Raw genomic sequence first — 16579 nt, 5'->3', positions numbered from 1 at the left:
AAGACCACCCCCTCTTCTTTGTACAAATGAGTAAAATTAGAATTTGGACAAAGTGGGGGTCATCTGTGGGCTCTGGTCACCAAGACCAATTTCAGACATTCAAGAGATGGTAAGACACTTGGCCAAGAAAAATCAGGCGGTTCAGGAAAGAATACAGCCCAACCTCTTACATACAGTGCTTTACGGTTTAAAAGGTCCCGCCAAAGCGTCTGATTGGAATCACAGCAACTTTGTGAGATGGTATTAAGACCTCTTTGTTACAGGTGAGGAAAGTAAGGTGAGGGAGGTTCAATGACTTGCCCTAGAGTACACCCCGTAAGGCCCCTGCCCTAAGGGCAGTGGTACAGTTTCTCTGTGCAAACTGTATTAGTCACTGTAGGCTGCTGTAACAAAATAGCCCCAAATCTCTGTTGTTTTACCTAATGCCGATTTCCCATTCATTTTCCAGGGGGAATGTGAGTTGGCTGTGGTGGAAACAGGATGCTCTTTTTCATGCAGATATTCAGAGACTCAGGTTCCTGTCTTAGGACATCACCAGACCTCTTGCAGTGACACGTCCAAGGAGTAACTTAACCTCATCTTTAAACTGCTTCGTAAGGTGGTTGCAAGGTTTAGATGAGTTACTGCAGGCGTGGCACTTAGAACGGTGCCAGGGACGCGGCGCTCGATAAATGTGGGCTCTTCGCTCTACGCTCTGAACGTGGAACTGTATGGGCCCATCTGCCGTGACTCTGGGCTCACGTGATTTCTGCGCCTGGGTAGCAGGAGACTTCAAATGTGAACCCCGCCACTACATCTACGTTTCCCCAGTGTGGACAAGGCATCACTGAATCTCTCCAGCTGTGGGGAGCCCTTTCGGTTGTTCGGTTTGGTTTGGGGGCTAGAGCTGGGTTGCCAGCCAAGAGTGTAGATGATGATGCCTGGATACCAGCCCTCGGAACGGTGATTCTCCTTCTTGGGGACCCTCAGCACCACATCAGCTTCATCTGACTCTAATACCGGTCAAGCTTTTTCTCCCCAAGTCCAGGTTCTCTCCAGAACTTGTCAGTTGCCTCAACTGACTAAGGAAGCCCTGCAGACTACTCAATCAGACATACACATTGAGTTCTTGAAGCCCTTTCTGTTGCCTCCTCTACCCGGGCAGAGAAAGGAGCTGATCTCACAAGCCAGGCCGCCTTCTCCCCATTTCCACACCTAGATTTCACATCACACCCTTCTTCTCCACTGCAGACCAGCGAGCTCCTCTCTCAGCCCCCCGGCTGGGTGTGGGTTCTTGTAGCTGTGAGACCTCAGTCGCTCAGGATTCTGGCACCAGCTCGTCTGTTCTGTCTTCGGCTCTCCTGGCACCGCCGGAGAATGGAAAAGCTGGTCTGTTTACAGGAGATGGGGCCAGAACAGCATTAAAAACTAAGGAACAAATAAAACGTGGTAAACAAATTTACTTTCCAGTAAGGAGCGCTCCTAGCCCGGTCCTTCACCAGGAACCATTTTCCTCATGTGTTTGGATAAACGTTCATTCTGGGCAATTACCATTCCCAGGGAGCGGCTGCCTATTTCCGTTGGCTATTTATTTTGATTTTGACCGTTTCTCCCCCTTCTGAGCATCAGACACCTAATAGTAAAGAAACTGTGCTCCCTCCCGGGGCACTGGGAGCAACCCCCCAAGCCTTCCTTCTCTCGTCTCTTCCATCACTCCTTCACCTCCAGACAAGGCAAGGACATGGCGGGCATCTTGCCCTGGATGGAAGCTGCTCTCCGGGGAGAAGGAAGGAGGGAAGGAGGTGAAGCAGAGGAGAGAAATGGTTTCAAATAAAAGCTGGAACAGATACAAAGGTTTGTGTGTGGGTGACCGTCTCTTTGAGAAAGCTCTTCAGCATGAATCCCCCTTGTGAGTTTTCGTGGGAGCAGAAAGCCATTGATCTCAGGTTTCCTGACCCCAGCAGGTAGCTTATTGTAAAGCAGTTCATCCAGAGGGGAAAAAATACCTTGTTTCAGCATTTTAATTTTTTTTCCAGGGCTCTGAACCAGGCTTGTAAGAAAGGAGATAGAGAGGATTAACTTATTCTTTCCTAGCTCTGAAATAGATGTAACTGGTGGAAAAAAAAAAAAAAAAAAGAAGCAAACAACTTGGAACAATGATTATTCTTGTTTACTTGTTTAGAAACGCATAGTTATGAAGGGCCCCTATTTGCATATTTTAAACTCCCCCTCCCCCTCCTCATTCCCCTCTGCCCTGTTTTCCTTCTGTGCTGGGATGGAGGAAGGGAAGGCACACCCTAAGCAGACAGTGGTCAGTGTGGGTGATAACTTACTTTCTGCCTAAGTTCACTTCACTTTCTAAATTCCTTGCCTTCGCCTGGTTGGATGAATTGGTGTTCTTGGCGGTGCTGAATTCAGAGAGGCCCTGAGGAGCGGAGTGACGCTGACTCACGGACAAGACACGGGGTGGCTCTGGCTTTGGAGTCCTTAAAAGACTGGACTCAGGGTGGCACCAGGAAGGGGCGGGGGGTGGAGGGTGCGCCCTGCCACCCCACCACAGCTTCCCCACGAGCCCCGGCCTGCAAATGGCCTTCCCAACTGCCACTCCCAAACCTTCTCCCAGAGACATCCCAGAGCTGTCACAGGGTCACTTGTCCTGGGCCTTACCTGGGTCACGAGTTGGTGACGTGGGGAAGGGCGAAGCGAGACCCTTCGCCCCTTGGAGGATGTTGGAGACACTTTCCTCTTTGGAAGATGTGGGTTTTCTCACGGCCCTGCCTTCTGAGGGCTGAAGGGTTCTTATTCCAGGGGGTGTGAGGCCCTCATTAATAAAACCTGGTTGGCATGGGAATAATCCTGTTCGTGTGTGTTAATGAGTGAAATGCACAGAACCATGTGCTGAGCCTCGACCCCAAAACGTGCTGCTGGCTCTGTGCCTGGTGGGGATGAGCCTTGGGTAGACTTTTCCAGAACACAGGAGGAGATATGTCTAAAGGTCCACCCCCAGCCTGGTGCCCAGGCCCCTTTGAGAGCAATGGGAGTTTCTAACTTAATAAAAATTAGTATTCAACAATCTGATGTGATGAGAGACTGCAGTCCTTGTTCGTGGACCTCGGTTTGGGGAATGCTGAGGTTCAGGTGGGTCAATTAAGCCACCCAACCTCACTCGGCAAGTTGATGGTGAGCACTGATGCATCGGGCCTCTGGTCCCCACCTGGACTAGGGTTCTCTGGGTGCCTAGAGGGTAGTACCTGCAGGGAGAGGAGGCCAGAGCAGGTACCTGGAAAGCCTAGGAGGGAGGAAGGATCCAGTCCAGGCAAAGTGCTGTAGAAGCAAAATCCATTCATGGTAGCTTCATGCCTGCCGTCAGGGTTGGGCGCTCCAGGGTCAAGAATGCTTTGAATAAGAGGCACTGGGGGTGGACCAGCCCTCCACCGGGGACGCTGAGCTCTCCAGGGTGGGGAAGACTTCATCCGGGCTGCATCCCATTCTCAGTTCCGCTCTATTTAGAACACTTTTTTTTTTGGTGGAAAGCAGATTGCTGAGGAGGAGAGCACCCGGCCAGGCGGAGAGGTGGCTTCCAGAATTGGGGGTGGAGGGAGGGAGAGGCAAAGGCGAAGACTCACAGCAGGATGCACCAGCCAATAACCTTCTCACCCCTCTTCATCTCGTCCCCATCCATCACCTTTCCCCTCCAGCCCAGCAGCCCATCTCTGGGCAGAGCTTACGGAGGTGAGGTAGCAGCACCTGGAACTATTTTCCCTCTTGCAAAATGACATAGGCACCCGACATTTTAAAATTCCCGAGTCCGTCCAACAGAAAGCCCTTTTGCAGCAAATACCCGCTTTGGTGATGTGTGCTGCCCGTGGACTCATGACACAGCAGGCCAGGCTGCGTGGGTGCAGAATGACCTCGGATGCGATTCTCTTCTGGAAACAGGGGCAGCCTGGACTAAAGGTGGTTCCCGTGGAGGTGCTTGCCAGCAAAGATGGCGCAGGAGGTGTTTGTTTGACGCTTTGCTTACAGGACTTGAATAATCCTCCCCCTCCCCCACCAAAGAGACAGCTGTGCTAAATACAGGAAACTTGGTGGGCAGAGAGAAAGTTGTGGGTGGCCAAGGGATTTCTGTGTCTTTAAAAACCCTCTCCCATCCCTTGCCCTCGCATCAGTCTTTGTCTTGCGAGAGAAACTTGGTGTCTGAGAAGTGACTCCCATGGGCCCCCGTGCAGCTCCCTTTGGAGCTGAGTGACACAGCTGGCTCTGCCCACTGGACTCCAGTTGGCACCCCTGATGTCCTTTCTCTGCAGAATTCTTCTGTGAAATGGCCCAGAGTCACTCACCTTCCCGGCCAAGGCAACTTTGAGACCAATGGCAACAGTTTTTCGAGAACTTTGGAAGCAGTAGAGTTGTGTACCCACTTGCTAACAGGCTAAATCTTAGGGCCTCCCTAACCCACAGGATTCTGGGCGTGTGGGTCTGGAGGCCAGTGGGTGGCTTCCTGCTGGCGCACAGCATTACTGACCAGCGAATGTTCAAATGCATGAGACGCTACATCCCTTTCCTGCTGGCCAGCTGCCTGGTCCTTCTGAGCCCTTCCAGGAGCCCGTAGGTGACTTTCAAACTCAGCCGTGCTCCGGATTTGAAACCACTGGTTCTCAACCAAGGGTGGTTTTGTCCCCCTACCCAGCACCCCAGGGGCCATTTGCAGTGTCTGGAGATATTTCTGGTTGTCACAGCTAGAGGGGAGGGTACTATGAGCATCTAGTAGGAGAGACCCAGGGTGCTGCTAAACGTCCTACAATGCACAGGACAGGCCCCCAACTACAAAGGATTATCCGGCCCCAAATGTCTATAGTGTCAGGATTGAGAAACTGTGCTTTTTTTCAACCTCTGCTGCCAGGTTGAAACAAGCATGAACCCTCATCACCCCCCTGCCCTCTCCCCATTGCTTTATTTATCAAACGGGGAAAAAAAATCTGTTATTTTTTCCAAGTGCATTTCCCCCTGTATCTTATCAAGAACCACCAAGTTCAGCACACCCTTGATTAGTCACTTCCATTAACAGTGTTTATTTTGGGGTTTGTGTTTATTTTTGAAACGTGGTCACCCTCATCCCCCCTCTCTTCCTTATGCACTAGTGGTGTGCGGCCAGCTTTCTAGCACGGTCTCGTCCACATTTTCCTCCATCCATAAACCCACTGGGCAGCTTCTGAGGAGGGAGGGCCAGCCTCTCCTGCCTCCACTGGGAGTTTGGGGGGAGGCTGCCACTCCTGGAGTTTCTCTTAAAGTGGCAATGGGGCAATTGTCGTCTTCCCTCTGATTTCTCAGATACGCTTGAAGATCCTTTTCATTAGTGACTCTGTGGACCAACCGACCCGTGACAGAGCTGAGCCTTTATTCCCAGCCGTCCGCGTTCCGTGAAACCGAGGACGCCCGGTGGTTTTCTCCATTGAGTCAGAGGCAAGGAGATTTTTGACTTGTGGGTCTCTCCTGCTTCTCTCCACCCATCCCCTCCTCACTGCAGGCGAGTCTCTGGGTTATATTTAAGTGTTTCTGAGTCATCGAGAGCCGATTCCTTCTCCTCTCCGCCACCCACCCTTCCACCCTCCCAAATGGCAGTGGGAATTCAGGGTTTATGGCTGAGTTACCCCGGAGCTCAGAGGGAATCTCTGCACAGCTTCGGGGGGGGGGTCTTCCTCTTTGACTGAGCACCCGCTCTCCAGCATCCCTGCCGCTCCTTCCCGAGTTCCAGCAGCTGCCACCTCCCCAGGAGGCATGTACAGAACCCCTCAACCCATGAAGTCCCTCCCCGATTTGGGGGGTGGGTCTCATTGCTAGTCTTGGACATAAGCACCGACGGACCCAATGGTTGCAGCAAAACCCCCGCCCAAGGACGCTCTGAGGCCGCCAAGCTGCACAGAGGCCCAGGGTACCCTCGCCCTCCCCCCTTACTCCTTCCTGGGACATTTATTTGAATCCCACCGGGGAACTGGTTACTGTGGGATATTTATTTGTTTAAACATGGGTGGTTCCTACAGAGGAGGGTGTCAGGTTTCAAGGGTGGAGGGACAGTTGCAAACAGAGAGTGGGTGGTCCGGACATGAAGCAGGCCGGGGTGGGGGTCAGAGAACCCAGGCCTTTTTAGGTTTGTAGGTGAAAATGCTGAGTGACTACTGCCTCACTCTTGGCCCTTCTATCTTGTTATGTAAGACAGAGTGACTTGGTGTGGTTGGGCGGTGTTCAGACTCTGGGACAGCCTTTTGGTAGATTGTTGAAAAGAGTATTTGGGAATCGCTGGGCAATGATTGGGCAATCACTCTGATTAATTTATCCTGAGGGCTTTGATGACTGTCTGTCTGAGTGCCTTGGGGAGGATTGGAAGGCTGCGGGCTGGACTGGCTCGAAATGCAGCCCCACCTCTAAGATTCTGAAAGATTCTGCAGAGCTGGTGCACTATTGGAATGGCAGAGCCTCTTTCCTAAAACCGCTTGAGTTGTTGACTAGAATGAATGGTCCTGCCTTGTGTCCTGGGGCCAGCCTCCTTTCTGGGTTAAACTAGCAGAAACATATCTCTGATAAGTTTTGGGGTTCACATCAGCCCTGAATGACAGAGTTTGGAGTTTTGTATTCGGCAGGTAACGGTCCAAGTAAACCCAAGATGGAGGGAAAACCAGAGGTATAGTTAAGATCGCTGCTCTCTGGTCCACGGTTTTCCAAAACCTGGAAGTAGCAGCAATAGAGCGTGTTGTCCTTAAGCCTCTTCCACAGCTTCTCAGCTACAGAATTGGAAAGTGCAGAGGAAGGCTATTAGTTTCCACAGATGCACTGCTGAAAAGATCCAGTGTTTTGCCAGGAGATGCTTTTTGGAGGGAAAGCACCAGGGGAGGTTGTTTTTTTTTTTTTAAGTTTTTGGCTGCACCACATGGCATGTGGGATCTTAGTTCCCTGACCAGGGATCGAACCCACGCCTCCTGCATTGGAAGGCAAAGTCTTAACCACTGGACCACCGGGGAAGTCCCCCAGGGGAGGTTTTGGAGCGTCCAGTGACTAACAGAGTTAAATACAAGATATCCGGTAGAGATAATAGTGAGTGACTGTCTTCTAACGTCCTACCAAGGGAAAAAGGAGATGGGATTCATGGAGCAATGTGGAAGTAGGTCAAACACCAGAAATCATCTGGTAATACTGAAAGTGATAGCACCGAGAGAGGCTGAAGTATCCCTTTTTTAAAATTAGGAGGGAGAGGAATGCTTTTTACCAAGTCTTAAGTACTGTTCTTTCTGGACAGAGGAAAAGACTGTCCCTAGATGAATAGCCTCATCAAGGAAACCTTGTTAAAAATTAGCGATGTCATGTACATACTGAAATATTTAGGGCTGAAGGGTCCTGCTGTCTGCATTTTACCTTGACCTATGTTTAAAAAGTAAGATGGGTCGATGGATGGATAGATGCATAGATATGTGACGAAACATAGGGGCATCTTGACGTCACAGAGTCTAGGTGGGTATGCAGGTATAACATTTCTATGTGTTTGAACGGTTTCAAATAAAATATTGGGGGAAAGTACCAAGCCCTGGGCCACCCATGGTAATTCAGATTCAGTGAGTTGGTGATGAGGTCTAGGAATGTTCTGAGCTTTGCAAGGGATTCTGATAATGCGCCAAGCCTGTTGGGGCCCATGTGGAATAGATTGGTTTTCCTCAAACTTGGATGCGCACAGGAAACCCCTGGAGATTCTGTCAAATGCAGGGTCTGATCCAGCAGGTCCGGAGTGGGGCCCGAGTGTGCAGTTCTCACAAGCTCCCAGGTGAGGCTGACGCTGCCCGTGCCTGGACCATACCTGGAGCAAGAAGGAAGAGAGTATTCTTCCGTGTTGTCTGCATCCGAGTAGTCCAGTGGGTCTCAGCTTGGGTTTCACACTGGAATCGTCTGGGTAGCTTTAAAATAAACTGGATGGCTGGGAGTGGGGGGGGGGGGTGTCTCACCCCCAGAGATTCTGGTTTAATTGGCCCGGGCTGCAGCATGGGCAATGAGATTGAAAAACCCCTCAGATGATTCTAATGTGCAAGCGCTGATTTCATGTCACGAAGGGAATCGATGGAATATTAAATTTCAGGAAATGAACTTTTGCACAGAAAGCCACTGCGGACCCTCATCACCCATGTGTGCAGAGGCTTTTCCAACCACGAAAGACTCAAAGCCACCCACCTCCTTTCCCTCATGACGAGAATGACTGACAGCCAGCATTGATTGAGTGTCAGGCGATTTTTGTTAGTCCATTTCATCATCACAGTACCCCATGAGGCAGGCATTAGTATCCTATCTTAAAGATGGGGAAGTTGAGCTTCATTGAGTTCAGTGACTGGCCCAAGGTAACACAGCTAATAAATAAGGCTTGGACGGAGGTATGAACTAGGTCCGCCTGACTTCAAAGGCCATACTCTTTAACTATCACATTACCCTGTTGTCTGCACAATCTTTGCCAAGAAATTAGAAAACTATAGCCCGTGGGCAGGTCAAGTCTGGCCGACTGCCTGTTTTTATAAATAAAGTTTTATTGGAACACAGCCCCGCCTCTTCATCTATGTATTGTCTGCATCTGCTTTCGTGCTGTAATGGCAGAGTTGAGCATTTGCAACAGCGACCCTGGGGCCTGCAAAGCCGAAAATATTTATCTCTGGCCCCCGACGGAAAAGAGTTGGGTGACCCTCGATGGATTGGTGAGACAGCTAGCACAGAGCCGGGGAGCAATCCTTGGCTGTGCTCCGCGCAGAAGGAATAACCCATGGAGAATGAACTTGAACTCACGGTCCCTGTAGCTCTGGTTTCTGCTGACTTTTTACTTCGATCTCGTGGCCTGCGTTTTACTCCAAAAGGGTTACAACTTGCTTCCTTGGAACAGATTTTATTTTCATGCCAAAAGTTCTGATCTGTTTGAAGAGCAAGAGGTCTTGCTCCCAAAGCCAGGGCTGTCACAGGGTTCCCTGCAGAGTGGGGCAAGGGAGACCAGCTGCCTGCCCCCTTCTGTGGCAGCACCGTGGGAGGCTTGCGTGGAAAAGCCCGGAGCCCTGTGGCTTCCCGGAGGCAGCAAGAGGCTTCCGTCCCTTCCCACCAGCCATCCACAGAGAAAGCCTATCAAGAGGGCAGGAGGGAAGAGAGAGGGAGGAAATGCCAATCAATCCATCAAAGCCCCACCCTCCTGCGGCTTCCAGCAGGTTAGTTGGGCCTGAGCATCCTTGACCCCGGGGGCCTGGGGCAAGGCATGAAGGGGAAGTGCATTTGGTAATGATTCTAGATTTCCTGTTTGGTTCCCTGGGGGGGTGGTGGTGGGGGGGAGTTGGGATATGCTAGCTCATGGTCTATTGGACTCATGCACATTGCATTCTTTCTTTTCTCCCGGTTGTTGTTTGTTTGTTTTTTCTCTTTACTACTTTTCTTCCTCTGAGGCTTGTTTGCAGTTTTTCGTTGTTAATTGGTGTGAGGAGGGCCTCCTTCGGGAAAATTGTGGAAAAGGAGAGGTGAGGGGCAAGGAAAGGCCAGGATACCCTGCCTGGATTCCTGGGGCGTTGGCCTGGGTACCATAGAGATTTTGTGCCCCCTGGACAGACATAGTAGGAAAGCTGTAAAGAATCTGTTTAGGTAGACGAACATTTATGTAGTGCTTACTGTGTGCATGGGATACAAAGGCACACAAAAAAGGCCCATCGTCTCCTGTAAGAGGTTAAAGATGAGAGAGAGAGAGAGTTCAAAGTAGCTTGATAAACTCAATGGAAGAAGTAGGTAGGATGGAGATGGGGTGTATGGGCAGGGGCTCAGGAATCCTTTAGCTCAGTTTTCTCTTCCAAATAAGACTGAGCCTTAGTCTCGGAGATGCAGGGGGCACTTCTCACCAAATGACAGTCAGAGCTAATAAGACCAGACATCACTGCAAAGTCCCTGGCACAACTGCCCGGTGTTACAGGGCAGGTGGACCATTTGCGGCTCCCTTGGATACAAGCCTTAAGCCGGGGGCTGCTTTGGCCTTGGGGAGGCTGGGGCTCCGGGGAGCACAGAGGTGATCTGCCTTCTTTTAATTAAATAAGGACTTTGATCCCTCCAATGAGCAGAAAAGAGAGTTCTCCCTTTTCAGCACCTTCTAATATCCTCCCCCCTGGCTGTGCTGGCCCCGCTGTCACCTCACCTTGAAGGAGAAAGGATGTGTTTCCAGCTGGACCCTTTCTCTTCCCGGTTTGAACCGGGAGTGAGCGAAGCTCGGGAAACAGACCGTAGCCACAGGGCTCCGGCTGCACCTGAGAGCATCAGGTGGAGGGGAGGGGAGGTGGAGAGACACGGGGTCCTCGGTGCCACCCGCTTTGCCCAGCTGGCCTTTGCTGCTGGAGCTCCAGGCTGGGGGTCCGTTGTGGTGGAGCCAGGGATGATGGCCCAGCAGCTAGGACTGCAACTTGGCCTGCCCTGCGGCACTCCATCCCTCCTGAAAGCCCCTTACAGGGCCAAGCTGCCTGCACCAGTCAGCTGTGCCTCTGGGTTTTCAAGATGGACGTGGGCCGGGAGGGGATGGGGACCCCTTTGTCATTCCCGCCCTTTCTCTCCTATCCCCTCTTACGCATTGTTCCGAGAGCTAAGTGGTAAAAAAAAAAAAAAAAAGTCTTGGGCAAGATGACATGATATTGGTGCTTTCGATTTGTGTGTGAACTCTCCACCTGGAGTTTCTTTCAGAGTTGCTAAAACCTGGCAGTCTATGAACTCTCTGAACTGAGGTGAGGGCAGAAAAATAAACAGGGTGCTTGTGTGATGAAAAGCTAACGCCAGCTCAGAACTCCCATCCGGGCTGAGCACACCCAGGAGCCTTTTGAAAACCGCCGCTCCTGACAGCACTTCCCCAGACAAGCGGCTGGCAGTGGCGGCTGTGTGCTCGGCTTCCCCCCCAGAAAGAGGGAAGCAATGCTGGGTGCAAAAGAATCTTCTAGAAATGCTGTGGGGTTCGCCCAGAAATGAAAGGATCTCAGTTGGGAAATGGACTGCTCGTCGCTTTCTAATCCATCAGCTTAGTTTCTCTGAATTTTCCATCTACAGAGTCCCAAGAATGCTACATTTTATCATTTTGCCAGGTAAATATTCTTTTTGACATGTGAATAATTACCTCCCAGTTTATCTCTTTGGAAAAGGCACATGCCTATATGTACACATGTATGTATGTGTGTGTATATATATATATATGCATACTTTTGTGTACATACATACAATGTATAAAGAATTTTACAAGGGAGCAAAGGCCCTACATACAATAGTAGCTGGACCTCCAAGACGCACACCATGTACCTGGAAGGGTGACCAACATGTCCCAGTTTGCCGGGGACTGTCCTGATTTTAAAACTGAAAGTTCTGCATCGCCAGAGCCCCCGGGACTGGGGCAAATTGGGAAGGCTGGTTGCGGCAGAAGTCCACCATCTCATATCCTCATGATGACGCTGTGAATGAGATGGTGTTTTGGCAGAGAAGGAAAGTGAGCTGGAGATGTTGACGGAGGCGCCCAGGTTCACGCCCTGAGTCCGTGACTGAGGCAAGTCTTGCACTTGGGTCTACCATCGACGCCATGCATTTTACATAGGAGCACCTTGGATGGTGCAAATACAAACAGGGAGAGCTCTGCGGAAGCTCAGGATGAGGGACAGTGGTTTCTGGGGTTGGAACTAGTCAGCCTTCAAAAGGGAGGGAGGGGCCAGGAGAGGAGAGGGTTCCGAGATGGGGTCTCCTGCCCGCGGCTTTGGCAGCTCACAGGTCTCCAGCCTGGGTGCCTGAGGAGGACCAAGGACTTGCCTGGGGTCAGGTTAACCTTCAGGATGGAAGCCAACCTCCCTACGTGTGAAACCCCTCTACCTGGGCTAGTGCTTTTAGCCCTTTCCCCGTGGCCTGAGCCCACTAAGGTGGCATGAGAGGAAATGAGACCGGAGAAGATGGGGATTTGCCGGCTACGCGGCCTGGAGAAGCAGACTGGATCCCTCTCACCCCATCACCCCATCACCCCGCCCCAGCCCATCCTCTCCTGCTCCCCCAGAGGTGTCCAAACAGCCTCTCCGTCCTGCTCAGGGCTGCTGGGCCTCCCCCGGAGACCAGCAGCGAGACGGAGAGCTAATAACGGTTTTCTCTTCTGCAGGCCCTGTAGCTGTACCAAACTAGGCTTCCCCTTCTGCAAGGACCCCAGTCCTCTGCTGGTACCTGGAGGCGGCCCCGGCACGGATCTCTGTCTCCCACATTAGCATGGGCCCCCTTCCAAGACATCCCCACCCCTTGTTTCTCCAACCCCGCCCGTCACACCCCTGTGCTTCCCGTTTCAGGTGAGAGAAATGGGTGGCTGGGTTTCCCCGGGTCTCCTAATCGCCGGAGTTGAGCTGATAGGAAACCAGGCCAGGTCATTCCACCCACGAGGTCGTGAGAGCAGGGGGCCTCTTGGGAGTTTCCTGGTTTCAAAAGAAACCAGACTGAGGCCTGGGGTGTAGACTTCCTGGGGCACCATGGTCCACGGGATAAGCAGTCGTTCCAGAGAACGGGAAGGCCATCAGGAATCAGCCTCGGGAGAATTTCCCGGGCTGCTGTGTCCCAGTCTGAAGGGAAAAGCAGAGATCTGAGCCGTGCAGCTGGGTACGGTTCCCCAGCACCCCCCTTCCCAACCCCATCTGCCCCCATCTCGTTCCCACTGAAATAACCACAGGGTAGGCCCGGCCTGGCTGTGTCGCCATGGCAACTGCCCTAATTTCTTTTAATCCCGGTGTTCCTTCCTAACGGGACCTCCTCCCAGCCCCCTCTCCCCCCTGCAACGTGTTTTAATTGTAATAACTCCCGGGTTTTCGGGAGGTAATGACCATGTGGGGGGAGCCCGTGCTGGCCTGGCCCCATCCCCAGAGCTGCCCGCCCAGCGGCGCCAGGCAGCCCTCTGCCTCCCAGCGTGAGTTCTGGAGGGACCCAGGGCAGGCCTGGGCAGGGTCTGCCACGGGGGTCTGGGGCCTCAGAGCTAATGAACACAAGCCGGGGAGCCTCAGCCCTGCGGGGTTGTGTCCTGAGGACATTTTATGGCACGCCCCCCCCCTTACCCCGCATCTGCACGCTCTGAGCACACCTTGAAGGGGATCCACGGACCATTCCTCCGTTCCAGGCCCAGCCAGCCACACTGCGTCAGGGATGTGACCCTGAATGTGTGTTCAAATCACCTGGGGTCTTGTTAGGAGGCAGTTTCCAAGTCTTGGTGAAGCCCAAGATCTTGCCTTTCCAGCCACCTCCCCGGGGACGCCCACACCACCGACACTTTCAATAGCAAGATTCCAGAGCACCCCGGTGCCACAGAACCTTCTTCGGAGATGGAAACGTCCCACGTGTGCACTATATGATATACAGTGTGTACCATACACTACATGTGTACCGTACATTAACGAGCCATTGTCCACAGGAGGCTACAGAGCAGTTGAAATGCGGCTAGTGCAACTGAGGAATGGAATTTTAGATTTTATTAAAGGTTCCTTCATTTCAGTTTAAACCAGCACATGGAGGCTAGTGGCTGCCATATTGGCAACCACGGGAAGTCCCGCCGGTCACTGCAGGTCCAGGCCCGGCTTTGGCTCTCTCTGCAAAGGGGCAGCCTCCGGGTCATCCCGCAGCCTGAATCTGCTCCCATCCGCCCTGCACTGCGGGGGCCCATCTCCTTCGTTTTGTGCATGCTGTGTTCCTCACTGGTCCCTGTCCTGCTTAAAACGGACTGCCGAGGAGTAAGCAGAAGATCTGATGGCCTGGCTTGGAAATAAGAACCTCAGGTCTGCCCAAAGCCTAAGATATCTGCACACGCCCAGCTTCTCTGGGAAGCCTTCCGAGCAAAACTGAGGTGTCCAGGGTCACTGTGGGCTATCAGACGCTGTCCTATGACTGGTCTCTCAATCCTAATAACAGTAAGAGACAGTTTAGGAGGTGATGCAATAATGCTGCAGAAGCCCTTAGTCTACTTTCCTTCCACCAGAGCCCTCCCGGGCCGAGTTTCCCGTCCGCACGCTGAAATATTAGATGTTCAGCTGGGAGTCCAACAGAAAAATATTTCTGAAATTGTGCATGTGTGTGTTTCTTTTTTTTTTTCTTCTTCTTCTTCTAATTTAATGTGCCAGACAAGCCTCCCTGTAATTAAAACCAGAAACAAGGACCAGACTTAGACAGAGATTTGAAGGCTGTAAAATTCTAGGACAGGTTTATGTAAAGCAATTAAAAAGGGAGTTAAAAATTGTTAAAAAATTAAACACTAATTACTTTTTTTTCTCCTCTCATTTCTGCTGAGGTGTTTTGGCCGTGGAGCTCGAAGAAAGATATAAAAAGGAGAAAGTTTTGCCTCGTTGCTGTAAATCATGTTCAGCAAATGCTTCTCTGCGTTTTGCAGCCGAACCCATCTGCTGTCAATTAGCCTAAATCATGCCTTTTCAATTAAACTGGCTTAGGGAAGTCTGGTAGCGAAACGGGTGTGTGTGTGTGTGTGTGTGTGTGTAGAGGGCCAGCATGGTGGTTGTGGAGGATGGGAGAAAGGTGAAGTCTGATTTCAGGCTGCGAGGTGGAAATATCTTTTAAAAGGTGTGATCCTATTTTAGTGTGGCTGCAACCCGGGGCCCTTGGGGTACCCAGACGGAGGCTTCCTTGGCAGGATCGTGGGTTAAATACCAGAACGGGTAACCTGCAGAAACACATTATGGCAGAGGCCCATGAGGAAGGAGGAAGGGGGAGATGCTTTTGTCTTTCAAAAGAAAATGGACTTTCACCACCCTGAGAGGGTCTGGGCGTAGTCCTGGTGGCGGGTGAAGGAGGGTCCGGTCTCCAGGGACCTTATGTGGGAATCTGTGTCTGACTCTGTGTTCCTTTTAGAGTCCCCCAAGCCCTGTGGCTCTGTGTCTTGTGTCCTGGGGGGAAGGTTGAATAGGGTTGTGGCTCCCGCAGAGGCCAGGGCCCTTGAGTTAAGGCGTGTTCGTGCATCTTTGCGCATGGGACCCCTCTCTGGGCTCATGTGCCCACCCATGGCCTCCTAACCGCTGATGATCCCCAGATTTCCCAGCTCCCGGCTCCTCCCCACGTTTGTATCAGGTGCGGCTGCCTAAATGACTAGGTGACATCCAGGGTGGTAGTCTGGGGATGCCTGCCTTTGGTTTCACGTGGCCTCCTCTCCCTTGAAGAAGAAAAACATGTTTGCCTTGACTCCACTGGGATGAGGAATCCTCATGCTCTCCTGCTCCGTTCCCGGTGGGAGGGGCAAGAGGTGAAGTGTGTGGTCTGCTGATGAGTGTTTATTTTCAGTCACCCAGCCCTCGCCTCCTGCTTGACTCAGCTCTCTCTGCGGGACCGCCCTGAGCAGCAACCTGCCGAAAAGCCTGCTCCTTGGTTGGGGTTTAGACAAGGGGATTTGGTGAAGGAAGGTCTGGTGACAGGAGCTGGGTCTCTGACATTTGAGTTGACATTGATAGTAACAGTAATAACAATAATAGCTACAATTTATTGAACACTTACAACATTCAAGCACCGGCCTAAACATTTTACCCAGAATCCCTCCTTTCATCCTCACTGTGAAGCTCCGAGGGTGGACCGTCCATAGTTCTATTTTGCATAGGAAGAAATTAAGCCACAGAGAAGTTAAGACATTTGCCTGAAGTCGCACAGCTTGTAAGTGCAGAACCGGGGTTTGAACTCGGGCTACATGCTCTTGAGTCTACGCTCTACTGCCTCTTAGAGGGAGGTAGCCTCTGAGCATTTCCATGCTGTGTGCTTCTGTGCTCCTGGGTTGGGGCTTAGGCGAGGGTGTCTGGAGGCCACCATCAGATCAGTTTATTGACGGTCTTGGGTATGAAGAACAGAGTTCAACTCTGGAGTTGGGCACACCTGGATTTGCATCCTAGCTGTGCCACCTGCCGCTTAGGTAACCACCAGCCAATCACGTATTGTCTTGGCCCACCTGTGAAAGGAGTAAAGCCCGACCTCGTCGCTGGAAGGGCGAGGTTTCACGTGCGCCGAGCGTGCCCGGCGTGGAGAAGATACTCCATAAACCTCGCGCTCCTTGCCTTCCTTCCTGGTGGCCTGAATCCATGAAGCTTGACCTGGTTTCTTCCTGGCCCTTTCATTTCCTGCAGGATACGGTTTCAGGTCCCTTCCAAGTGATTCACTCTAAACAAGACCCGGGTGGGACGCTGTCCGCAGAGCAGGCCGGGGTGCCCACCCAGGGACTCTGGCCACGCTGAGCCTGCCTCCCTTCAGGAAAGGCCACCTCCGGTCCCCGAGGGGCCCTGCCCTTCGTGGCAGCCGGAAGGAGAAGCTGAGGCCGACCGAACTCCTGTCCTCCGTCCACAGCTGCTCGGGGCCGCCCGGCGCCCCAGCGGCTGGGCCGGGCAGGGCCGGGCGGCTGGCTTGGATCCAGAGCGGCCCGGCAGGTCCGGCCGTGCAGGCGCGCTCGCCCAGGGCCCCTTCAATCCGACGGCTGAGTGCAGTGATCCGTGACCGGGGCTTCCAGGAGCCTCCCGAGCCAGGCACCAGCGTTCCCACCCGCCTCCGAGGGTGGCGGAGAGGTTGTCGCCCGGCTCCCCGGAGCCGGCAG

At 52.4% G+C, this 16579-nt stretch overlaps 1 long non-coding RNA gene across 2 annotated transcripts in view; it reads left to right on the top strand.

Annotated features, from left to right (window-relative positions):
- The window catches only part of LOC309618471, a 157377-nt gene extending 155545 nt beyond the window's left edge, over positions 1–1832 (top strand). For both annotated transcript variants that reach the window (XR_014238502.1, XR_014238503.1), the window contains one exon: positions 449–1832. This is a non-coding gene — a long non-coding RNA (uncharacterized lncRNA). The remainder of the gene's footprint in view (positions 1–448) is intronic.
- Positions 1833–16579: the final 14747 nt, after the last annotated feature.

Source organism: Balaenoptera borealis, assembly GCF_965194805.1.
Source record: "Balaenoptera borealis genome assembly, chromosome: 20".
Classification (NCBI taxonomy): Eukaryota; Metazoa; Chordata; class Mammalia; order Artiodactyla; family Balaenopteridae; genus Balaenoptera; species Balaenoptera borealis.
The sequence above is the reverse complement of the archived record's forward strand: the minus strand, read 5'-3'. Positions and strand labels throughout refer to the sequence as shown.